The sequence below is a fragment of the Scophthalmus maximus genome, chromosome 15 (assembly GCF_022379125.1).
Source record: "Scophthalmus maximus strain ysfricsl-2021 chromosome 15, ASM2237912v1, whole genome shotgun sequence".
NCBI classification, from domain to species: domain Eukaryota; kingdom Metazoa; phylum Chordata; class Actinopteri; order Pleuronectiformes; family Scophthalmidae; genus Scophthalmus; species Scophthalmus maximus.
The window spans coordinates 18,062,833-18,090,533 of NC_061529.1; the positions used below are offsets into that span (position 1 = coordinate 18,062,833).

Consider the following 27,701-nt stretch of genomic DNA (forward strand, 5'->3'; position numbering starts at 1 on the left):
GACTGACTTGTCTTTTATTTTCAATGCCATAATAGGATTTTAGTCGTGGAAAGCCAATCTGCAGCCATATGGTCCAATGACTCCTGCAAGATGGCGCCAGCTGTCGTCGCAGGAGACCCCTGACACAGGAGTAAACCGAACTACCATTATCTGAAACGCCCCACCTCTTGAGCCGCCCCAGATTCCATTCATTACACAAACTCCAAGACCAAAGCAAAACACACTAGTCCACACTACCGCTTTTTTTGTTGCATCCCGTGTACACAGCCTCACTCCGCTGCCTGGCAGATGCTGAACTCTGTGTTCCAGTGGGGGCCGGGAAAACAACATGACCCTCCGGCTGCCATGGACGCCTCTTATCAGACCCCGTGTGTGCACAGTGTTGGCCCGGACATGGCAGCTCCTGGATAATACTCTCTGATAACCGCTTGTGTGAAATGGCTGTAGCCTGAAGGTGAGCTCTGATGCAGATGCAGAGATGCAGAAAACACGACCTAATGGGAGGGTTGAGCGTGACACGCATGCCGAAAATCGCTGGCAACGAGGGCTCAGCGAAAAACATTTCATCCGCCTGAGTCACTGACAAATCTCAGATTAAAACTTTTTTTTTTTTTTGTCTCGTGACTCATGGACGCTGTGATTCAATCAAGACAAATCAACAGCATGATGTTTGTCGTGTCACCAAAGGAAGAGTTTATGTTTATACATAGGATGCAGTTGTGTATCCATCAACATAATCACGATTTATGTAACTGGTTATTATTACGATTAAGTTCCACACTCAGTTCAAACAAACAAACATCAGATCTCACTTTACTATATCTTTACTATACGTTGGCAGGTATCAACACGTTCTGACCTCCTGTTTGTTATTCATTATTCCATGATTCCTACTTTTTGCATCTGTCTTAGTGCATCTTACCTGTTGTGAAGCATATTCTATTGCCTTTTTTTCTTCAAATTTGCGATATAAAATTGTTATATAAGATATAAGATGAGAACTACCAAATGTATAATATAATATATAAAAGTAGAACAGACTTTTGAATTTCCCAACTCACAAGAAAGATCTCTAACTCTGGATTAGTAAAGTGAAATTGTTGTTTTGTATTATTCAGTTATCTTTTATTATATTTAATTTAAAAAATGTAATAATATATCAATTTATATGATGCTCTGAGCAAATTATTGCCTAATGTTTGAAAAAACATATCTGTTACTACTACAGTCTAGAGCCTTATGTGAGGTAAGATGAGATCCATTTTTCATCCACTTTGAAATGAGGACCTCTCATCTAAAGAGAGGGAAGACTGTGACATGAGATTCAGTTTGAGAAGATTTATTCTGTAGATTTAACACAATTTAATTCATGGTATTTACATATGGTATACAGTATTGTAATATGCTCCTAAATTTAGATCTGGGACAATACTGTATATTGTGGCGCACCTTACATGCATGTAATGAGAGCGATGTTTAAGATTGGTGGAGCAGAGTGATATGATGCAAAATGTTCCTCACGCTGGATATATCTTCATGAACTCTCCTAAAAAACACAGGAACAGGAGCCCTCTGTCATGTCTCTAACGGGCATAAGAGTATTGAGTTTGTATTGCAAGATATTCCACAAAGATGTCGCAAAAACACCCGAGAGTGAAGGCTGAGAATTCCTTGCCGAAGCACGCACCTGAGGCCAGCTGGCAGAACCCGTTTGACGGTGAGAAATGAGGGTAGTTAGAAGACCCTCATAAATAAATATGAGCAAAAGATGCTCTGTTCCCAGGGTTCTTGATAAAGAGTGCAGCGATGTGTTACATAAGAGTAACCAGTTGCAAATACGGCCCAGTGTATTAACTGTGCAGGCAAAATAATATCAACAGTGTTTATTTCATCACTACCGCAACAATAGCTCAAATGTAGCAGCAATATTTGGTTCCATTCACTCCTGTGTATGGAACAGAAGTGAGATATTAAAAGATAACTGAAAATATTGCCTCTATTATGTCCACTGAACAAAAAAAGACAAGAGGGGTTATAATATAACACACACTTTATCTGTTTTAAAGTATGTTAGTCTTCAGATTTGATATCAATCCACCGTTTGCTAATGTATTCACAAGCAGCATCTTTGTACCACTTGCATACATCACTGTCCTGCATCCGCTGCGGATCAGCCGCTTCTTGTTTTGTTGTCTGTGAGCCCTCAGGCACTCGCACTCTTTCATCTCCAGACACTGTTACTCACACAGAGTCTCGTGATGGCAATTACTTTCCTAGGCGCAATCAAACCGGTTACTGGATGTGTTAATATTAATGTAAATGGCATTTTATTAAATTATTTTAGTATTGATAGGGACTGTAGACAAATTGTAAGGGGTAGAGTGGAATTAAAAAAAAGTTGGTATCTTTGTATTTGCAAAAAGGGGGGGGGGGGGGGGATATTTAGAAAGGTTGAAGTAGAAACAGAAAACTGTTCATGTTTTCCTCCATAGTGTTTCACAAGTGGTATTAGTGTTGGTGCTGCTGTCGAAAAGATCAGTTTCCTATTTTTAGTACTAAAGGCAGAGTTAAACACGTAGTACGTTCATACGTACTTATGTTTGTTGTTTATTTGTCTAGTAGGAATCAAATCTATTGAACGTTGATTTGGAAGCCTCTGAAGGTGCGGAGCTCTTTCCCTCAATTTCTATCGCTCTCTTTTCTTCACTTTATTTTCCTCCTCCTGACAGCGGAGCTCTTTATTTTGCTCGGTGCAGTTTCCACAGATACTCTGGCTGTTCCACCATCTGTCATTCCCACCACCGGCGCAAAACTACTAATAGCTATGGGGAAGAAAAATCCCCTCTTCCTGGTTTGGTTGTGCAATGGCAGGCGCACTTCCCTTGGCAGGATACAAAACGGCATAATGCAGCTTCTTTTACGGCGTATCAGTTATATATATAACCTCTAATACGATCAATCAATCTCAGGATATGAGATCGCATTCAATTTGATTTCCTCTTTTTCTCGTGCCCTTCTATTGTGAGATAAGGGCTACAGTCAAATATTTTTTGGGGTGCTCAGGAAGGTTTCTACCTGAGTGAAATGACCCAGTGGCAGACTTGATAAGAGCTGGTCGAAACTCTCTAAATGCTGAGGAAAGGTGCTTCCTTCCTTATCTCCTTTAGCATAGAATAGGAGAGGACACAATGGCATCCTGCACCAGCAACAACTCACTTGTGTTGTTTCCCCATGGCATACATGGAATACATGGAAAACACCGGATTTATGCTTGTGACACTGTTAAACTTAAATAAATCCTTGACTGGTTGGCTGAGCCCCAAATCCTTTAAAGTCTTCATACTGTATTTTAAATCTGTCACGTTGGGAGTAAGGTTGAAGAATAAGCATATTGAAAAATCTAGTGGTTTAATACCACCATCATAACAAAATACATTTTAAAATCCCATTTCAGTAAGCCCCCCCCCCCCTCCAATGAGGAATTCACTAAAAATGAAATTTATCAAATGCATAAAAGGTCAAAAGAGCCCTTTGTAGAAAACTCTACACACTCATGTCTGAAAATAATTGACTCAGGCCCCCTGCTGAATTCCTCATCTATATTTTATTGTTACTTTAACGCCCCCATTTTCTCCACTTGCACTTTTCCTTTCATGTTGTTATATTATTTCAATGTTTCAGCTGAGTTGCTCTTATTTTTGTTTTTACAGTTTGCCACTGTACTTATCGTACATGTCCGATAAGAATGTATTGTAAGTCAAGAAGAGTCTATTGTGAGTGTAATCGGATTCTCTTGTTGTCCACATAAATTCTCCTTCACCTCTTTCCTTGACTGTGTGACGTTTGCCTTTCGAGGTCAAGGAAAAGAAATGGAAAATGGACTGTATTTAGATAGGACCTTTCTAGTCTTATCGACCGCTCAAAGCACTTTCCAGTACACGTCACATTCACCCATTCACACCACACATGGTCGTATCGCGCTGCAATTTACTGCGCTGTCCGGTTCAGTGTCTTGACCGAGGACACTTCCTGCATGCAGACAAGGGGGCGCGGGGATCGAACCGCTGACCTTCAGGTTAGTGGACGACCCTCTCTACCGCCTGAGTCACCGCTGGATTGTTTTTTCTGTTGCTGTGCTCTGTTAATGAAGTGTGTGTGCACTCAGATAACCCTGGAAATCATAAGGTTTCTAGAAGAGAGGGTGAGGCTGCGTATTCTGCAGCTAACTGTAAACACACACCCACACACAGTAGTGTTGATTATATTGGGGCCTAATATTGCTATTGCAGTTATGCGAGGATGCTGCAAATTAAAAAAACAATATAACCCCTGAAAGCTTTTTTACACCGAATATGTGACCTGTTTTCTAATAGACGATGTTCAGTAATGCAGGCTTGTTGGTACAGCGTTCCCAACCAAAGCTCTATACTGAGCCACAGTTGAATTTCATGGGTCATTTGCATATAGATATTAGAATCTAAAATCTGCAATGACACACGAGTTTGAGTTTTTTTTAAGGCTGCTTAATTGTCAAAGTGATGATAGGTTGAAAACTGATGATTAACTGGAAGAGGTTCAATCAGTTTCCTGTATGATAATGAGCAATAATGAAAAGAAATAGGAGAGAAGGGAAAGGGAAGGGCGAAGCAGGTCAGCGTTATCATTCTGAGCAGAGGGAACAAAGAATCTGCATACGGAACAGATCTCTCTTGCTTAAAGAAGCTCTGGCACCAGCGGAGACAAATAGTGTGTTCGTATTGTATAGGCTAAGCTATTAGTTAAGAGCGTGCGCATACATCTCTGGACTTTGTCCATACTCACTGCATGAAGGCCGGGGTCCCAGCACAGTGCTGGTGTGCTCTGCATCTCAATAATACCATTAGCATTCAAGGTCTGTAAAGGCGGTTGCAGTGAAAAGACTGGCAAACTAAGAGCGGGTTTGATAAGATAAATGCTGTCAACTAAGCACTGTATATGTTTGTGTGTGTGTGCGTGTGTGTTTCTTTCTTTTAGACAGGGTCCGTGGTTACTCATAAACAGAATCAATAAAACGACTTAGATGCGTTATTGTATCGCAGATGCATTGTCTTTTTTTTACCCACTGTGGTACTGAAATGTGGTATTACCTTGCAGAAAAATGGGTGTGACAATTTCCCTGCGCACTGGGTGGCAGTGTTGGCAAATGGATTCTCGGCACGGTCCCTTACACGTCTTTAATGTTGGTCGTTATATACCAGGAAAGTCTCATTTACCGTGTCTTCTGCTTACTCACATTTCACCGCCATCCGTTGCCCATATTACCCTGCCCCTTTATGAGGACGTGGAAAGCCAAACCCACATGGGAGTTTTGCAGGTGTGACACATTAGATGTTCCAGTTAAATGTCCATTCTTTTTAGACAATATCTTCAATAATCCATCTCGCTCTTTTTGGGCTTTTTTATAGGTGAATGTGTATAAGACAGTCAGAATGTGGCAAAGGAAAGAAACTTGCATGTACAACATCGTTAAACCTTTAAGTCCAGAGCACGCCTCTCTCGCTCGGGATCGCCTTGCCCACAGTCTTGCGGGATCCTGAGAAAGGTCAGGTAAGCTGTGACGTTGTTCTACTCACAAAATGTCATGAAGTCTCAGGGGTCGCCGTGACTGACAGGGGACCTTATCTGCTGGGATAACACCACGACTGGTGGAGGACCTTGCGAGGGTCGCTGGAGGTGGCGTGGGAGATAATAGGTGCTGGAGTGCTTAGGACAAACCATGGACCCAGTTTTATACAAGGGTATCATTTTAACAGTCTTTTAGTCTACCAATATCTTCATTCAACCAATGTTGCGATCCCTAAAAAATATTACTGGCAAAAACATTTTTTCATCAATTAAATTATGCATTTAAATAATTTCCCCAGCTATACAGAAACAAGCTTGAATGAGATCTGGCATTTCATGCTCGGTTGAAAATAACAGTGTTAAAAGCTGCTGCACTGCCACAAAGAGCCGCCAGCAAACACCTGCCATCAACCAAGATTGTTCCGTGTTCACAATGAGGGCATCACCAGTGTTTGGATCTAGGTCCACTTCAACAGTGGAGGTGCTCTGGACTAACCCTAGCTCAAGAACGCTGAGTTGGCGTTTGCTGCCAAGGGAGGAGAGCTCAGAGTAATGTTTTGCCAGTGGGTTCTTAAGAGTGAAGAGGTCTAAAAAAAAAACTTAAATTTAACTAGTTGAAGCGTGCAGAAACCCTGTAAAAGCTGCAATGAAATTTGATTTTGTTCAGACATTAACTTTTATTTAAAGTTGTGTGATTCAAAGAGTTTGAGGAAGAGTTAAGGAAACTGCTGCTGCAAGAAGTTCATTATTAAGGGTTTGAATGGAAAGATTTAATGTTCCCTGGCTGAAGAATTTTCATTCCGAGACAGTGCGCAGTTCCAGGGGAACTGCTTGAACCAGGGGAAAGTCTTTGTGTGACGAAATTGGTATAATTCCAAAATTCTTAATACTTGCAAAATAAGATTAACGGTATAGGTACAAGCCTTCGAAAATCCTTGATTGAACCCGGGAACACATTGATTAATTCGTCTGGAGCTAGGTCACCAGCATGTCCTCCCCTTCATTCAGCTCGTCTCTTCAACCACGCAGAAGCTGCACACCGTTTATACTACTTCTCACCCATAGTGCCATTAAAAACAATGTCTTGTGCACCCTCTCCACACATTCAGTTTGCATTTGCAATCTGAAGTTTGAAAAACAACTACATTCCAGAAATAGCTTAATGAGAAAAAAATGGAAGCAATAATACTGGTGGTGTAAAAGCATCAGTCTTTGGAGCTTTAATTTTGACACATATGATAAAGCTTTAGCTGTATGGCTCCTCTACCCTCCTGGGCATCTCATTAATGCAAAGCTGAGGGAGGTATATGTGTTCTCTCTGTATTGTATTGATGAGGATAACTACAAGGCCCACATGGCCTTCAGGTTGTTAGACTTTGTCTTTTTATGTCACACCATTGTCTTATGGTTTGTTAACACCTTCATACTTATCTCATCATATTTTCATATCCAGTGTATTATTTTGATCACAATTTCAAAGCTGCATTGCTGTATTTTTATGACCTCTGTGGGGCAGCAGACTAGACTGTTAACAGTGTTTTACAAGCAGTTAACCAACACTGGCCTATTCACACAACCAGCAGACCATCAGTAACTTTAGCATTCACCTTTTAGCTCTGTTTTGTTCTCCACCAACTATATCTGGCTAGTTGGCTGCATAAATGCTCCGCTCTGTTCACAGGCTAGTCGTAAACATTGATTGCTTGCTGTGTGGTGGTGGGAAGGTAGCGTTCAAGTTTGCCAGAGCTCAAAACAGTTGCTTGGTGTCACTGGAAACAAGGTTTACGAGAGCAGTGAGAGTGAATCCAATCAGCAAATATATGTCACTTTTAAGTGAAAATTATCTGTGGATTTTTCTCTACAAGTGACTGAATATCTTCCCCTGCCAACTTCAGATGCAAAAACCTTTAATTACAATTGACTTACTGTACCTTGTACCACATGCAAATTGTTTTTCATTCCCCTTTATTTTTCATCAATCATAGTGGCAACCCTGCCATTTTCTACATAAATACACTTGCCAGTAATGTAGCCGTTTCTTGGTTAAAGAATCTAATAAAGAAAACATGTAAAATATTATTGAATGAGATCAAGAATCAATAGCAAGGTGACCTATTTAGAATCTCGCAAACTTTGGACTTTGTACATGTGTCTTTTTAAAGCACAGCACACTCAGTGGGCCGACATGGCATTGTAGAAGTTAGTTAGCATGGCTAGCATCATTAGCATAGCCGTGTTGTACATAGCCCATAGACTATAAAATGTGCCCTAAGTGCTCAGCTCTAGACAGCCTCCCTGGATAGTATCTCTAGATACCTTTAACAAATTAGTACTTTCCAATAAACCAACATGCTGACTATTCTACACTGTCAACACCAAGTTCATTATGAGGCTCTTTTTCAACAGGAGATCTCCCGCTGTTCATCCTCATTAATTCTTCTCTCTGCTCTGGTGTTTTGCCCTCACCCTTTTAAAGGAGCAAGATTAAAACCCTGCTCATCCCCTTTCCCCAAATCCTTAACAATCTCGGGCCGGTTTCAAATCTTTCGGTCATCTCTAAAGTCCTGAAAAATGATCTGTCCAGCAACAGTATCTCAACAGTGTGATTTAAATTTTCACTGCTACATCAATATAATAATATTTGTATCAAGAACTGTCCAGACTTTTACAGAAATATCAACAGTCATATAAATATGAGTGTCATGGTGAATAGCCAGACGTTGCTTCTTTTTTTAGCATTTGTTCAGGAGTCAAAGTTATAAGTTTGAAAAAAACCCAAACACATCTGTGAGATGACTTAGAAATTCGCCATCATGCAATGACCATGAACACTGCTCTACACTGAAAACATTTTTCTTTCTATTTCTCTCATACACATTGCTTGTACAGGAGAATGGCAATAGATGTGAGAGAAAGCAGAGCTGTGGCTTCCCAGAGCACAGAGAAAGTGACTGAAGGAATTCACCTACCTCACTCACATTATGACAATCCATTGTCACGCTCAGAACTTGACTTTTCGTTTGTACAGATGATTTCTAGATTGAAATTTCAAAGGTGCAAATGCAATAAAAAAATGCACCTTTGTGGTGTTTGTAGAGACTACACAGTAAAATATGTTGTGTTTGTCATATATGTTTTTATCAGTTAAATCAAGTTATTTTGGCCTGAAACAGCATTTGTGAAATACTGTGGCACAATTGAAAAAACGAAAAAAACATAAATTCATATGCAGCAATTACTTTCTTGAATTGAAAGTTTAAAAAACTTTAGATTAAAGGATTTGTTTATGAATCAAATATTCATCTTTATGCACATCAGGTCTGGAGTCAGCCATTTCAGTCACAAAAGCTCAGCAAACAATTGAGATCACACCAAGCAGCAGAGGATTATACTGACTTTGAAATGCTGCCAGATTTTGGTATACCTAAAGATAGATTCCTTGCTGTGGGTCAGAGAGTAAGACTTGTAAACTTGTAAGATACCAGCACTCTGATTGTCTTCAAAACAACTGCAAAATAATATATATATACATACATACATATATATAAACTTTCAAATATACAGCAAAACTGCCAAAAGGACTAAAGAGTCTTTTCCCTTTTAATATAAAGCTTGAATAAACACATTTTCCCTATGGGCCTGCCCTTGGTGTTAACACATACATGGTTAAAGTTGAATGGGGAAATCCACTGTCCATGTTTAAAGACCAAATGTTGTGTGTCCTCAGCTCAGGCACATTAGCCCCTCAAACAGGAGGATGGCTTAGCCTTCCTTGGGGCACCACTTTGTGCAACACTCAAATAAACAAACCATACATTTTGAACCCTCAATTTGACTCCAAGCTTTAACTTAGATGTGCTTTGTAAATAAATTGACACCCACTGATCTGGAGTTTTGTCAACCACATGCCCGGAAGACACGTCTGTTTGCTGTTTGTTTTCTGTCCATGGAGATATTACTTCTGGAGAAAGTGGTGCTTCGCAGAGGAGAGAATGCTTCATATCTGCTATGAAAAGTTGAATAAATGCACGAGTGAGCCTTTCGAGAATTCTGCATTAAACCAGAGGGTAAGCGAGAAAAAAATGTAGTTAAGTGCCATTTAATCTACATTTTTAAATGTTTTACATTCAAACGTGTGGCACAGGTCAACATTTGAAAATGTACACTGTCAAAAACATTGTTTTTCATATTTCAGTGCAAGGCAAAACTGAAATGTGTCCTTTTTTTCAGCTGAGAGTGCAGGTGGTTGAACATCTCACAAAGAAGCTTACTGCCTTGTGATGTCATGGCTTAATCTGCTGATTAAAGTATCAAACAGGTTTATAGCTGCTCTTTTGCTTCAGACAGTATGCCTCTCACGTTGGCCTTCCAGGTCACTCAGCAGCACTTCACTCAGTGGATGAAGTGCAGCAGACAGCCTGAGATGTCAGATAATCCCTCTGCAGAGATGGACTGTATTAGTTACAGATAACATTCTTCATTCTGGCACTGTGTGCCAGTGGCTGGGAAAAGGACTGGCGAGCTGTGATGGCAGGAGCTGCCAAAATGACTCCCCATGTAAACCCACCATGCGAGACAGACAACTGCTGCCAAAAAAGTCACATGAGCAGGTCGAGACAAATGATAGATATTTCCTGGTTGCAGAACACTCTTACATAGAAACATTTCTGATGACCTACGATTATGCAATTTAAATGACAAATCATGAAAGACAGTTTTGCAGAAATTCCACCAGCATGTCAATGTTGCTATGAAATGAGAGCTCACTCTCGGATTTTCTCGATGCCTCACTTTTGGCTCTAGGATAATTTTGTTCACTTGCCGAATTAAACACAACCTGCATACATTCCCCCATTCTGTTTCGGACAGTGACTGAGACAGAGTATTTCGCTCAGGTTAAAGAATTTACACTCAATTTAATTTTGTATCTCGACGTTATTCGCGTTGCATTGACTTTGTATGACAAAAATTTGCTTAGCGTTTGTGTGAATACACAATTGCCCTCTGTGTGGTGTTTGAATGTCTGTTCCGCGCTGTACTGAGGTCAGCAAGAAAAAACATTTTGTTTCCCTGTATGCATGTCAACTGTAGGTAGGCTAAATGAAATGTTAACCTAAAAAACGGCACATATATCTAAAGTGCACACACAGTAAGGTGAAGGCCAGTGTTAGCCTTTGTCCAGCCCAAACTTAGAGCCAGTAGAGCTGAAGTGAAACCAAAACTTCCAGATTATTTTCCTGAAGTATGAAGTGCAACTGAAATTTGTAACTGCATTGATAAATATGCATTCCTGGAACAGAGCCTTCTACAAACAGGATATTGTGTGATTCACCCCATATGTTTAATTCCCCATGAGCCCCAGACCATCGCTTCTTAAATATCAAGACACAAAAAATTGCTGTGGGATTTTGTGTCCACACCAAACTTTGCCATTACAATGCTGTAAAAGCAAAGTTCACTGAATAATTTACTGCTGTTAAAATATGTTTTTTGTAAACTATTCTTACTTCCTTTTTACCCTTTGTAGAGGAGGTTTGGATAATGGTTTGTTGTTGCAATTTCTATTCTGGTATTTACTGCTGTCTTTGAAAAGTCACACTTTGAATAGAATGCAACAGACATTTCTTCAGAGGCAAGCATAAAGTCTAAACATATTGAATCTATCATAATATTCATTTTCAAACAGCCCTGGTCAACATGTCCCTTCCATTCTGCGGCTGAATGGTTATATGTCACGGTTTGGTAGAGCAGGACCCAAAATGCAGGTTAGGGGGAAAAAAGGCATTTAATAAAAGGAAACAAAAGCAGACCGGCAATGTTTCAAGGGGTAAACACAGACACACAGGTGAGACACATGAGGAACAGTTGCAGACGATTGCAGGGAAACTCGAGAAACGTGAAGGAACAGAAAACCAGACACAGGAGCACAGGAGGTGAATTACAAAATAAAACGGGAAATACCAGTCTTAAGATGAACAAGACACAAGGGATCACAAGAAAGTAACTCTACATGAACAGAGACACATAGGGAAGGGTAATTACAGACATCATCAACAATAAAGTCCACCGAAAGTCTTTCACAAAGGTCCAAAAAGCGTCTTGGTCCTAGACAGTTATATACACTTCACACCTGTCCCCTCTTTTCCTCACTACATCAGGCTTTATAAACCAAATATGTTGGACTATCTTCATTCTGCCTTCTCCATAGATGACCATATATATAAATTATACTTAAATGGGCAGGTGGGATGCCCCACAAAAAAAAGAATCAACCACCCAAAAACATAGTTCCTCCTCATAAACTACTTTTCCACGTTAATACATCATACATTGATTATATTGCTTCCTATTCTGTAAGATAGTCAACATTTTTTGTTATTTTTGAAAATTAAAATAGTCTCAATTTAGTGCGTCGTGCAATATTGGAGCAGGAGGCCTCAGGACCCCACTGTCGCTGGTAGATGTATCCATCTTTGACCACCAGGTCAATGATAGTAAGTGGTGGTCAAAGATAGGAAGTGCAATAAGCGCCAATAGAGGCACATTGTGGCAGGAATGAGTCCTGCCCTGCTCTGCAGCCCCGAATATACCATGAAATACCATGTCACAGGACAGATAATATTTTCTTTTTGTGTGTTGTTCAGCCGAGTTTATAGTGGGTGGTTCTTTGTCACACACATTCCGGTTATAGCCTGTTATCTTTGTGTTGACTACTGCAGCGTTATGTTTGCTGCTGGTTGATATGTTTATGTACTGTCTATTCTCAAATGTTATCAAATATCAAACTTGATCACTATAATAAGTATATGTAATATACTTAATTATTAAAATAACGATAACGATAATAACGATATTGCAGTTGGTGTGGTTAGCGATTGAGTGCCCGGAGCCAGTGTCTGCCCCAATACAATTCATGACCACGGGCCGCTACTGTACTACAGTATATCACAATCATCTTTTATAAATACTATCTTTTATCGTTGATGAGACAGAGGGTTGAATTTTTTTCAGATTTTTTTATGGATACCACAAACTAATATAAAAGTGAGTCCCCATGGCTGAACCGCATTTTTTAATTTCAAAAAGTGTAATTTTTATAAAAAGAATCCATTAGAAGCGAGGATCTGAAGTAAGTGTCTGTCCTACTCAAGTAGTTTCTCTACTGCAGCTCGGTACAGCAGTTCCTATAGGGTGACATCTATGTACACACACACACACACACACACACCACTACACACTATTGCTTGAGGGGTAGAAAGAGATATGACTTCTCTTCAATGCCAAGCTCACGCCGCAGAGAAAACTACCATCAGCAGAGGTGATTACATATGCAGTGTAGACGGTGAAGATGCAGATATTACAGCGGAGCCACAGTCAACTTTTTCGCCGTGCTGCTGTCGTTGCAGTCTCAGCTGTCAAGACGGTTGACTTGTTCCTTCTGTATCTTTGCAGTCTCCGTCCAGACTAATGAGCAGGATGCAAAAAAATAAACGAGCCTTAAAATGTTTAACTTCTTGACAAGTGGTGGAAACTCTACAGCTGAGTGAAAAGTGTCCATGATCTCACGTGTGGCACCATCAGTGATGTCCATGGGAGAGGCGGACGCGTTCATATATAGAAATTAAGCAATGCAGTTACTGACCTGTAGTTTTGCAGTCCATTATCTGAGTAGCTTCTCTACCTTTCTACTAGAGACCTGGGCTTAATGTTTGCTCCCTTTTCTTATTTTCCCTAAGCTAAATTAGTTTTAGTAAGGTAACCCCAACGCAAACCTGTACAGAGTAACATAAACCAAACTATAACCACAATCTATCCATACTCTGTACATAACCCAAGCCTAGTTGCCATGTACAGATGCCGTAGAAAAAAGAGGAATTGGAGGTTAATTAATTGATCTAAGGACAGATTTGATGTAAACTCTCAGAATACTGAATTACATTTTTGCGAATTTTAAATTAGCACAATATCTGTGCTAATGGTGCAGAGAGAAAATACTCTTCAATATTTATTCCTATTGACATACGGTGAATACACAATATACCTAACACAATTGATTAGTGTAATCTGAGACGGACTAAATATGATCTTACAACACCCATAACTAATTAATAAGCAGGATAAAACCCTGCCAATTTTATTTCCGACATAATAGGGGTCAAGGGTCACCGAGGCATCATAGCCACTGAATAACACAGGCAACTGTTTGGTATACTCTGTGTAGCCTCACTTCCCACGAATAAAGCACCTCATAGTGATGTCAAATGTTTTTTGGATTGTTATAGTATCATGCAAAGAAGTGTGATTTTTCATTTTGTTCATTAGCTACAGGGTTGCTGATGTGTTGATAGACAGTGAGATAGTCTAAGACCCACGGAGAGCGTGGTGGTGCGGCGCTTGGGACCAGTAGGGTTAAATGAATTGAGTGTCCGTTTGTATAGATTTTGAGAGGACGAAGAGAAAGTCAACTGGGTTGTAAACAATGAGGACTGCCGAAAGTTTAAGGTTAGAACAAGGCTGAAAGAGTAAAGCGCACACATTTTGGAGGAAAAATCATTTACAATCTCAGCACTCAGAATTCAGTGGATCATATGTAGGCACGTGAAGCGATTTACCACGGTCCGGTCTGACAGTCGAGTCTTTGACATCTCACCTCCAGCTCTCCCAACATAAATGTCTGCGTCGTTCATCAGTGTAAGAGCAACGACACACTGTCGCAAGTGTGCGTGTGCGCATGTGTATGTGAGATTGGGGTGAATGTTAAGGAGACTATGGCCGCGGAGAGTGATGGGCGCATTGACTTTGCATCAACAAAGTGTCTGATGGAAGGGTGTGCGTGCGTGTAAAGTAGCTGCCCGGTACCATCACACAGAACCACAGTCAGAGGGAGACGGCTGACTTCCAGCCAAGTGGAAACTTAATTGGCACCTGGATCTATAGGCCTGTCACTTTGCCAGGACCTGTGAAGAAAGCTGGAAGCATCAGCGGTAGACAAGCTGGGGGTTAAGGCCCGCGACAGGGTCGCAAGATAAGCCAGAGGGGTCGCGGAAAAGAGCAACGGAGGAGTAAAGGAAGATCACATTTCTGCTATGCTAAATTATCGAATATCAGCATTTACTTTTTGCCAGTGAATCATTCTATGCCTCCAGGTCTGTGATAATTAATCAAATGAAACATACTTAAGAGGGTGAATCATTGCCCAGCACTCGTGGGCGTATTCAGCCTGTCATGCGAGGTCTTGAGTGGAGGCTGCGTTCGTTTTTTGTTTTTTTTAAAGGAGTTGGAAAAAGCCTGAGAAGCACAGCTAAATAACATGTACAACACCACTCGCTCACCCGACAGCAGCGGCATTCATTTTGCTGCAGGACATTGTAGCTGTGGCTTGTGACATTTTGAACCATGTAACCTCGCTCTTTGATTATTTGCATTCTCTACAGAGCTAGAGATTGCTCAGATTTTATGGGTCTTTGTGAATTATGAACATTTTCTGACCTCCTGTACTTTTGTAACCTTTTCAAAACCCTGTGAATAAGTGAAAAATAAAAACAACTACTTGGTGGGTAATAGATGTGTTTCTCCTGTCACTGACTTTCCATCCAGCATTAACCACAAGTGCTGATTTTTGGTCTTTATTGTGTCTCGACAGTGATCCAGTGGATTAGTACAGACTAATATATTGCACCATTTTTTTTATTTGCCTAATGACTTGGCACATATGTTGATACAAATACTCATGGTTCTTTGAGGATGAAGCTGAAATACTTTGAGTCTTTTCCAGCATCACCATCCTGTCAAATATCAACAACTAATGTAGTGATGTAGTTTTTAAATGACAAATTTCAGGTCAGAAAGTGAAATGTCAATCCCCAATCTAGAGGAGCAAAGTAAATATGACATTTTTCAAGGGAAGCACATCAGAGAATGTATGCCAAAATCTCTTTGAGTGTATGTAATGTAATGAGCAAATGTCATAACAGCTATGAGTCACAAACCTCAAAAGCTGGTGGCAAAGTGTGGGCATGTTGTGAAAGCTTGCAACACGCATTATATATATTTTGTACGCTATTACTTGCTATCTGCCAGATACTCATTTTGCAAGTTGTCGAATAGATTTTCCACAATTTAAGTGGATAGAAAATTGATATCATCATTGGAGGCAAATGGGTTGAAAGTGAAATCTAATGTCTTGGCAAAAAATTTGGGGAAAGTGTCGCAATTTGTAACAGCTTCCCAGAACAGGCAGGGACTTTTGTGACTCACCTACTGCGTATTTTTAGAAAATAACGAAACCCATGTTCTTACCTTTCTTTCCTTTGCCGGTTGCTCAGGACCCGACTTAAACACTACGTACAACGCCTGTGAGCGAGAGCTATTTTTGTCTCTCTTCAACTTTTTAAAAGTCCTTTTTCTTTTTCTTTTCTGTATTTCAGGAAAGGACGACGGAAACATTGATGTCGCACCAACCTCTTTTATTCCTGTGCCATCAAAACACAGCACACCTCCTCACACTCCCTGCATCGGCGCCCCTGACAGACTTGGTCCTGGAAAAAAAAAAAAGTGATCTTGGTCCAAAAAAGGGGAAAACAGTTGTTTTATCTAAAACAGCTTTGAGTGCTGTGAAGCTCTTGACTCATCCTCCTCACTCCACACGTCTCTATGCTGCTAGGTGGGAGGAGAACACTCCCACTTCACAGATTTTGAAACATTGCTCGTTGGTCCTGTTTGTTGTTGTTTTATATTCTCAAATGGTGTTCGACGCACAGCAACTGCCTGCAAGCAAATCATTTCGATAAATAATCTGGAATCTGGATGGGTGGATACAAAAATGCTCTTTGCATAGATACCATCTGGGACTACTAGGGCTGCTCAAATGAATTCTTCTGGAAATGTGTTGGGCTGATAACAGTTTTCTAGCTAATAATGTGAACATGTAATCCATAAAAAACCATACTAGTGTTTTTCATTGTCAGAGAAAATAGGTTTTTTTTCCTGCATTAACAGCTTTACCTATAATCCCTACATGTACCAATATGCCCTTGGGAAGACTAAGGGCCTGCTTAGGGCCGCTGCGGCCCACAGCACTTGAAATGCGGGTTACTTACTACTACTGGTTTAATTATTACCTGCTGCCTCTGTCAGAGCAACACAGCTCAAACTATTGCAATGGGTGTGTTACATTCGCAGGGGGCTTGTGAAAGATCGAGCATTGACAAAAGTCAAAAATCAAATCAAACTCTGCTTGGAGCCCCACGCCCAGTCCAGTCCGGCTCAGAGAGTGAGCGTGTTCAGCTGGCTGTTTTTTCACAACCTGCTCGTCATGCCCACTCACTACTAGCAAGTAATTCTGCTCTCCTGCTACATGCATACTGATGGTTGTACATGTACACATTTTTTCTCTCTGTGTGAATTGGTGCAAAGCAGCGCACAGGACCTTTCCTAACGTACGGTACTGTGTTCAAGTAAAAAAAATAAATCAATAATTAATAGTAATAAGATAAAAGCAATGACTTGCATTGGTTAAATAATCAGTTACTAAGTGAAATATGTTGGTTGAAACCTGCAGCGGACACTAATACACCAGGAAAGCTATATGATGCAGGCTATTGTTCTTAATGCAGAGCGATCTTCCTTGAAAAAGAATATTATTCATTATTTATTCAAATATCTATAAACAATTATCTGATTGGACTGGGTACCAGAAGAAAAAAAAAACATGATTAGGAGATCCGTGTGTGTTTAATATACACTGATTGTGTATGTTCAACAAGATTCTTGTTAATGTAATTGCCATGTGAGGAATAAACGAAATACCCAACTGAAAAACATTGGTGGTAAAAGTTCAGCTTGATCCTGCAACACGTTTTGCATTTGAACACTTCTTAATGGAAATCATTTTGTCGGCACTGGCTGTTTCCTTATCACCGGATGGAATTTTCCAGCCTCGCTGTGTCACTGACACTGCGCTGGTGTCTGCCGCAGAACCCTCAACAGTCCACGCTATCAAACTCTCTGCCATCTGGCTCGCTGTGCTGCTCCGAGGCCAAACTGTGCATCTGCCTCTCTTTGTTGCTTTTTCCTCACCAGTGCACTGTGGCTCGTAAAAGATTTGCTTGGACTCTGACAAGATGTAATGAAATGCAAAATAATTCATAATCTCCTCTGAGCACAGAGAGCAAGTCACTTTAGCTGCTCAAAATGCCCCTTTAAACCCTCATAGCTGAGTAGGTAATAACAAATGCCCTCTTGCATCATTCTCGCTGCTGTTCCTGCCATCGATTGATGTCAAACTCCAACAGCTCGTAGTGGAGGTAAACTGGACTCCATCTCTCTCTCTACTGAAAGACACAGAATCTCTCAGATTATTCAAAGAGTTTTATTCTCCTTTGACTTTTTGCTGCCCTGTGTCAGTTGCATTTTACGACTTAAAAAACACAGATGCCTGCAAATACCAGAATGCAGGGATTTCTGCCGTCTCTCAACAGGGATTTGATCTTATTGCTGTGTTGACAGGAGCACCCGGTTTTGTCGGCGCCATAGAGGAGAATATGCACACACATGTATGTAATGATGATGACACATGTCAGAGCAGTGAGCATTGACTGAGAAGAGCGATACTCCGCATTTGAAGATTTTGAAAGCTCTTCAATTGCCTTCTCAAAACCAAAGCGAAAATGAAAGGAATGGTGTGAATCAAAGCATTTGGTTCCAATGCCAAGAGTTAGCATATAAATAGAAACCATGTGTGGAGTTCTGTGTTACACTGGAAAAGGTCTTGAGCAGAATGGATGCATCCATTTAGGTAACAGTAGAGGGTGCGATTGGAAAAAGTAATTTTAAGTGAACTTCCCTTAAACTTACGTCAATGACATTGTGCTCATCCTTAATTCTTTACCTATTGAAACATTTGTATTATACTATACAATAAAATATTTAGAATAAAGCATATATCCAACCTTCGTATTATCCAAGTAACTTAGAATTAACTAAGTTACTTAACTTAACTTAGATGTAATTCAATTTCTTACAATACATAAAAACGAGGGGTAACGATCAATACTGCAATACAATAACAATGTTACTCCTTTATTTAAATGTACTGTAGCTTATATGTAACATGAGCTAGTGACTTTGGGAATTGTTAGCTTTGGTCTTTTTTTGCATCATTACACAGCACAAAGTTAGCATGGCATCATTAGCCTAAAGATTGTTTCAGCGGAATACACTGAAAACCCAAAGACGGAGTCAACCATCCCTTGGAGTTAGCTAGTCTGCAAAAGCTTACCAAATCTGCCAGTGACTGTCATTTCAGTTGTCAAATCAGGGGACACCAACAACAAATTTGACACCTACATTAAAATGACCACAATTTTTGATTGGTCGAGCTGCAACTGTAATGACTGTAAACTACATGTGTGCAGTGGACAGTGGAGGGCTCTTACTATTACTGTGTGTGACTGATCAATTTCTATCAGCCCTAATGAATCCACAACATACAAGTACGTGATTATGATACTTTTTCCAATCTGAATGACATTTGAACTTTGGGAGGGAAAACAAGCCCCTAGAGCAGCCATTTACTGTATCGCTCCACCAGTGCCTGCCATTGCAAAGAGAATGTTTAATCACACTTAGTGTGACAACTACAACGGGAAGCCATTCCACACACAAACACACACACGCACACACACAGATTCATAACTGCAAAGAACTGCAAAACCCCAAAGTCAGGGTGACCTTACAATTTTCTGTGAATGTTGAATTGCCGTATAAGTGAAAAGTACCAGGGAAAGAAATAAGAGCGACAAGGGGAGCAGAAGGTTTTCTTTTTTTTCTTGAGCTGGATTAAAGTGAGCGGAGTTGAGGTGAGGTGACTTAGTGAGACTAATGTAAAAAGCCTGTTCAAGAACAGAAATCTTAGCCAGTGATGGACCTATGACGTGTGAGACGCTCCGATTCGTAAATGTTGGTGTACTTTTCCACCCCTGGCTGCAGCACACTTGAGCTTTTAGACATGCACTGAAGTCCGGACATTTTCCTTTCTTTTGGGGGCATTATCTGTGAACACAAATGTCTGCAAATGCTGAACTTTACCTGCCTGCCATCGAGTAAAATGTCCAGAAAATATCAGTCAGAATGCAGCAGGAAAATCTCCGAAAGATTGACAGCGAGCTAGTGGGCGCTCTACCCAGGCGCCACAATTTTTGTGCTGCTGTGAAAGTGTCTCACTCGGACCAATCTCCCGCTACGTTCTTAAAAATGAACGGCAAACCCCGGAAAATGTCCGGAAAATTGGTTCCGGACTCTTTCTGGAGTTCATGAAACAGCACCGTGGCGGGAAGGCCGAAGATGTGGTTGTGCTCTGAATTGCGTCATAAATGTTGCATTTCCACACAGGTGTTACGTTTTCAACACTGCTGATCTGATCCCTTTGACTACTGCAGAGATATTCTTTCCAAAATGGATGCCAATGGTATCTTTCACAGTGAAGACAAAAGCCAGATGTTAGTGGGTGTTAGTGTTTTTTTTTCTTTTTCGTTCAGTGTGAAAAGGGGGGCGGAGTACAGTATCCAGGATTTGCAAAACCTGTGCGAGCTCCTGCACCAGCATGTTGTCAAGCATGATTTTGTTTGTAAGTAGCATGGGACTTTTCTGATGCAATTATAGAGTCATACGCTTTCACGTATACTTTTTTGATACCTTATGGAAGGCCCGTTACCTCCTGCTGACCAGGACAACATGCAACAATATTGTACTTGACTAAGAGTTTGATATGTTAAGCAGCTATGGTGCAGTGGTAACTTACCCAAACTTCTAATCAAACTTGCATTCAACAGCCGTGTACATCAGGCTTTAGTATTGAGCGGCCACAGGCCATCACTGGAGGGACTGTAAGAGAGTAGTGAGATAAGATAATCTGCGGTGGAATAAGGGAAGGTGGCTTGCAGAGGTCTCAGTGACCTGTAGATTTGTGTTTTCGGGGGCAAGTTGCACTTTAGATTGAAGATGGCTAAAGCTCGAGGCGCAGTGGGAAGTGTCTGATGATTAGATTTCGGCTGCACTTGAAAGTTCTGCAAGGCGGCCGTAACTCACATCATGAAGAAAGAAAGCTCTGTTAAGCATTGTTGCTATTGAAAAAAAGGGAATGGCATCAGAGATGGTGATAAATGTTGTGGATGCAGGATTCAATTCAACACAAGTGAACCGCGGGTTTAGCCCGGAGAAGCTTTAGTGAAACACATGTGAAGACATTTCAGGAGGTCTTCTTCCAACAGTTTGTCATAACCTCACAGATATCTTATTGAATTACACCAGTGACACCGCTGCTATAGGCGCAGCAGTGATTTCTGCCACCCAAGACAGACAATGACAGCAAAGAATAAAACATGGTGGAGCAGTTTGCAGCCAGAGCTGATGTGACAGAGCTGATTGAAGGGAGCTTGTTTGAAATAAAAAAGGAGAAAGAAGCATATGATGTGGAGATATAGACTTGATTACCGACTGGACATCGGTTTCTACAGATTTCTCAGTGGCTGACCTGAAAATAACTCTCGCTGGTCCAATTCCCGAAAACATGTTAAGGCTTGCGTTAACTAAAAAATGGCTCAATATATGACTGAAACATATTGGAAGTGCTATCAACAGCTATGCGTTTTTATTTTCTTAACCAAATAATAACCATACTCAATCCCAGTCAAAAAGAACAAAAGAAAGGGAAGCTATGAGTCAGTCACACGATGGGACTGTGGCACCCAGCTCATCCCCCCTAAACTACCTGGAAAAGTCAAACTATATATATATATTAAAAAAAAGAAAAACACATATCCTGTCTCCTGAAGACCCACTGGAATGAAATAACAAAACCCAATACTCTTAAACCATGCCGGGAGAAAATAACTAATTAAGGACTGAACTGGGACAACAACTCCCAGAGAAGCAGCGCCTATACGGCTGTTGGCACTTTTCACTGCTCCTTTAGGCCCCCACTCCTCTGATCAGATTAAATGATAGACACGTGGTACTGTGACGATGAGAGGGAGAGAGAGAGAACAGAGAAAGCCAATAACCACACCTACAAGACATGGGCAGTATTGCGCTTTCAGGGTCGCATGTAACAGTGGCAAGGAAAATTCTGTGAGCACTGATGTTAATTATTCAAAAATAATCAGCTTTTTAAACCAGCAAGAAAAAAAATCTTTGTATTACTAACATTTCGTTAAAACATATACTTATTGTAGGCTGGGGGAAAGAAAGATGTAAACCCCCTCGGCTAATGACATCAACAAAAGCTAACTGGAGTCAGGAATTGATCGAGGCAATTTATCATACACTACTAAAGTAGTGTTAGACTGTTTTGGCTGCCAAAGCAGAGATTACTCTTCTGATTAGGTCAGTCTGAATTGTTAATTCATTATCACGGGATAAATTGGACAGTGTGTGTATAATTTTTCTAATAAAAGACATGAGAGGCTTTAGTTCTTATTTCGATTTATAGTCACACAGTCTGTTCATGTGGTTCTGAACTGCAGTGATAAAATGAAAGAGTATAAGCATCAATACTGTCAGGAATCAAAGAATATTTGTTCAATAGACATATTTGTCACTTTACTATAAACTCTTTTGTGTCTGTCAGGATCCTGTAGACTGATGACTCTGGTTTTTCATTGATCTGAATGGTCAGTAGTTGGGCGGTTGACAGATTACGATGTTATCATGAATTTAACCTCACCCGGAGCAGGTTTAAGTGTTGTAACAGCTTTGTTGGACTGAAAACCCAGAGTTAGACCTGTAATTACCACAAATCCTACTTCATAGTACAGGGCCCCTGGCGTCCATTTATAGTTTTCCACAGCTTATACTTGTGTCACACGATTAGTTTGATATGTTTCCCGTTGGGCTGTTATAAGGCAGGCAATTGCCGTATTGGGTAGATGTGTCAAACAAGCACCATCTTTGGCGTAACACACTTTCCTATTCAGGATTGTTTAAGTGGTTTGTCTCTCTCTAATAACGCCTCTGCACATTCCAGGAAATTGTCACCTCAACCCCATATTTCTACCCCTTTACTTACTTGCTTTGCAGCTGTTGTGATGGAAGAGAAATTAATGCCATGTGAAACTTTTGCAGAGTAGTAAAACGGTACCATCGATTGCTGTGCGGCGTTTCAGCCTCTAATAAGCCTTCAAGCTGGTATTATTCCACAAACTTCAGACTTTGTGGACTGTCTTTCCTCCTCTAACCTGCAGCAACACACACACACACACACACACACACACACACACACACACACACACACACACACACCAACCAAAAGATTGATAGCAGGAGAGAACAATAGAAGAAACTGAGAGAAGTGAGAGAGAGAGGACAGCTGACGAGCTGGGGCTTCTGCCACTTTCTCTCAACTAGTTCACAAATCTGTTGACTCTTAGGGCAGGTGACAACAGATGGGAAGGTGTAGGTGGGAAGAGAAACCAAATGTTATTCCCTGTGGTGATGGTATGAAGGTAGACAGTCAAGAAGGGTTGTAAGCGAGGAAACTGGGGCAATCTAGAAAGTGAAAGGCTAACAGCTGAAGAGACGACCAAGTAACACTGCTAATTTAGACCTGTCACCTCTTCTTCAGGTTTCCTTTTGACAGTGTAAATTAAGTAGCAAAATAACACAATGCTTCTGAGGATAATGCCTTTAACATTTATACAGATCTGGGCTTGTATTTATCAAGCCCCTCAGCGTCACTCCGATGAATCACGCTGAAAGTCAAACAGGTAAAGGTTTGACTGTTGAACAGTTTGACTGTTTCAGGACACTAAGATTAGAAATTGGAAATTATGACAAATATTGCCAATCTCTTGCAGAAATATTTGTGAGGGAAAAAGTGGGAAACTTTGAAATGCAGTAAACAGCGAATATTTATATGAAGTGACTGAGTTATATGGGTTGTGCATACTGTTCACAGGGTATCTGCAGGTTTCAGCAAGTCAAATTTAAGACTTTTTAAGACCTTTTTAATGCCACCTTGAATGAAATTTAAGACCGAAAACACTATAAATATAGGCGATAGTTGGGGGATCCCGCTGTATTACAACCCAAGCATAGCATGTGTGTCATTCAATGAGACTCATTCAAATTTACTTTTTGTCTGTTTATTGAACATAAAGTGATACTCAGTGGTCTCTGGTTCAATAGCTGTATATACAAGTGCAGTTTAACTGCATGTTTCCGACCAAGTATACAAAAAAATATACAAAAATACAAAATATACAAAAGAATATAGTACATTTAGTCAAACAGTAGTGTGCTCTGTGGTTCACAGAATCACAAGTGCAACTGGAAACATCTAACAAAAAAAACTATTGGACCTACTGAACACAGATGAGCCTCAGGTGAACCTCAGTTCTGTGGCCTTAATCTCCAGTTCTGCCTCTATATTTTTCAGCTCACTCAATTAATCTTTGTATCTCTTCCTGAGGACGTTTGACTTTGTGATGAGCTGAGCCATCAAGGTGCCGGACTTACCCTCAGCTTGCTCAGCAAACACGTCTGCATCCTTCTCCAGAGAGCCACATACCTCCAGGAGAGTTTGCTTTTTCTTTTTAAGCTCAGTGATGTGGTCTTCTGAAAGCTTTCCTCTTCTGCCCTTGTGCAGCGCTTTGGCTCTTCCTCTCCTCCAGGTCAAGGTGTTCTCTGTATTTTGACCTTGCTGATCCCATCAAGGTCAGCAGCACCTTGGTGAGAGGGACATTGGCAACCCCCCCACAAACTGCAACATAGTCACAGACCAGTCTCTGGGCAATGACAGTGTCCTCCTGAAGGTTAACAGTCTCCACCTCCTTGTTAATGGAGAAGCCTCTCTCGACCGTTGCCTACCCATGGGATGAGAGTAGAAGATTCTGACAGAAACCCCAAAGCTCAGGGTAGGGTTGGCTGAGGAAGCCATGAAGAAACACATCAAGCCTGGTTTCTATGGGCCGGAAGGACAGGAAGTGCTCGCCTTTAGCCTTGACAGACAGGAAGTTCCCAAACTGTTGGATAATCACTTCACCTCTAACAAAACAGCTGAAAGGAAATGTGTGAAATATTATTTAGATGATTAATCATGATATTAGCAGACAGGCTCATGTCCAATTGTTCCATGGCTGATAATCAAGAACAACATTATAACTATTCTATTTACTATTCATACCAGCAGAGACACCTCCGGACAACTGCTGGTCTTGCAGAAACTTCTGCACCTTACTTCTCATTCTTCCCGGCCACCAGTCTGGGGCAGAGTACATGACTGTGGGGTCGAGGCATGCCACCTGTCTCATAATGGGGTACTTCAGGGGGCTCTTGTCCTGGACTTTCTTTAGGATATTTGACATACCCTTCACGCAGTCCTTCCTAAACTCTAGGGCAGTGAGCTCTCCTACCCTCTTCTTTCTCTGGAAGTCCTGACAGATGGGTAATGTGTTGTAAATACAGCTGAATGGCCTAACACAGCATTCTCTCCTGCCTGGATATGGAGCATCATTTGATAGAAAGTAAGTAATAAGTAATACATCTAAATTACCTTCAGGGCTGCCTCTGCACCCAAGCCTATGTCAGCTTCCTTCAGGTTGACCCAGATCTTCTGGTCAGCGACAAATGCCCACACACGCTCAACTTGTTTTGATTCATTATTAATTTGATTACCTTAAACAACTCCGCCAAGTCTTTGCAAAGGAATGGCATGACTGGTGCGTCAGTCTGATACTTTGTCAGAATGGGAATGAAGGTCCTCGAGATAGCATGTTTACTTCAGGAAAGGACAAGAATGCCTATGTAACTCCTTTTGGACTAGCGCCTTTCATCAGAAGCGAGCTAATATGCAGCGTCAACAAGTCTTTTTTTGTTTTAATGTTCGACGAGACTTTGAACCACGCCACTAAAAATAAGCAGCTCGACGTGCACGGAGATCAAGTGCATTCACGTTACTTGGGCTCGCAATTCATGGGACACGCAACAGCTCATGATTTACTGCACCAATGCAAAGTAAGTAGTATATATTTATATATATATATATTTATAGATAGCCATGAAGAACTGTAGCTTAGGCAAGATGAGTGGATCTTGCTGGGCTGCTTCTATGGTGTCAAATGAGGCTGTTCCAGGGTTTGGAACCTTCTTTGTCCTCACTGCATCCACATACTTCATCAGTGAAGGCCATACCTTTAATATTTCATCATGTATGTGTGCATTATTCTATCATATATTGTGCAGCACCCTGTAACTATGTTTTGATAAGTGCTATATTAATAAAGTTTCATTATTATTTGTACTATGGCCCTTTCCACAACTGGCAAGTTCTCAATCCACCGATGGCCACAGAATGGAAATGGGAAGACCAAGGATTTGGGGAGGGCAATGAACTCATCCCTCCTCGCTGGTGTATTGTGGAAAAGGAAATGCATCGCCCTCAACACCTTGGTGGGAGAGAGGGGAATGATGAGTTAACCGTCATCTCTGATGGGGAATGACTTTCACCCATCCAAAGGAGCAATATTGCAGGCCCTTCCTCCCTGCCATATCAGACTGTACAACCAGCACCGCTCCCCATTAGACTAGACCACACACAGCGACAGTGACCCCCCCCCCCCCCCCCAGAAAGGGCCTGGCTTTTGTTCGGCAGTAGGCTGCCGTCACATCATGCCTCCTTCGCGCTCTACTTAGTTTTCTCTAATTGTTTAGCCATTGCACTGTTTTAAAATCTTAATTTAGATTCTTATCACAATTGCTATAAACATTATATAATTTTATATATTTTTCTCAGAGGGGCTACTTGAGTCAAGGAGGGCAAATGGGCAGTTTCCCGGGCAACCAAGGCAACGTCCTGAGCATGTCCCTGGACTGAACATAAATGAACATTATGTGTAAATAGTTCCTGACATTGATTCAGCATCTGTAGTGCCAAATAAGTACATGAATGAATCACTGTGTAAGAATGCAGCTTGTTTTTCCATGACTTCACACTGAGTGGTGAGGACATGAAGGTATTTGCAAATTATCTGAGGAGCTCAGTGCACAGATCAGTTGTTTAGAATTGCAGATCTGGCATCAAATCCACATAGAAAAAAAAAATTACCACATAGATTGTTTGTGCGAGCAGCTTATTATGATCCATATAGTTACGTTTGATTGTGAAGGGTAATTGTGTGGAACAACATCGCTCGTTTCCGCAAAAGCCCGTAATCAAAATGTCAACATGTAAGTGACAATTCCCAAGCGGCTGTAGTAATTATGATGGGAAGCATAGGAGGATGTCAGGTGAATGTCAGAGGGTCGATGGAGAGGTTGACTATTTGCCGCATTTTTTGTAGATGCAAAAAGTCTGATGCCAGGTCATAAAGTTTTAATTTCTATTTCTCATGTTGTTTTTTTCGAGGGAATAAACCTTGCCCCAGTGTCATTTAATAAAACGTTTTAACTCACACGAGCAGGGCAAAAATGCATCACTCTGATGTGGTCATTTAGAACACATTTTCGAATCTGAAAATATTGGTAAATACAGGTAAGCGTACATTTTAAAAGAATATCACTGAATCTGATATTTTGAATGAGGATGACTTTGCTCCAAATGCTCTTACATTACATTTTAGTCACACATAAATAAGATTGATCCCCACAGTCCTTTCTCAGTGCTGGAGAGTGGTCTGGCTGCAGCCATCGTCATTCTGCTGCAGGGGAGAAACCCCCCACTCTGTATTTTGTATTTCTTTGAAACCAATCACAGTTGTCTTGGGCAGCACTAAACCCAGGATGCAGTGATCGTTCCCCCTGCAAAATAGCACTAGAGGGAGGAACTTATTTTGGTGGAACATTTGTCTGGGGAAGGCAAGCACTCTGATTGGAACAATAAATTCCCCTGCAAAAAAAATGCATCCCCAAAAAAAGATCACAGTAGAAGTCACAGTATTTGTCTACTGTGTGATTGTACAGTCCAAATATTTCTCAAAACTCGCCATTTTCTCCATGTAGGTTGCAGCTTGGAGGTTTCCGTTATTTCCCATAGCAAAGGGGATTTTGAAGATGGTAACAGGCCAGAAGGGGAGGAGAATGATGCATGACTCATGCGGCCAATT

General features: G+C 40.9%; 1 long non-coding RNA gene across 1 annotated transcript; it reads right to left on the reverse strand.

Annotated features, from left to right (window-relative positions):
* Positions 1-23,728: 23,728 nt before the first annotated feature.
* Positions 23,729-26,213, reverse strand: LOC118286711. The gene is made up of 2 exons (XR_007029792.1): positions 24,785-26,213; positions 23,729-24,657 (listed from the first exon to the last, which is right to left on the reverse strand). It is a non-coding gene; the product is annotated as an uncharacterized LOC118286711 (long non-coding RNA).
* Positions 26,214-27,701: the final 1,488 nt, after the last annotated feature.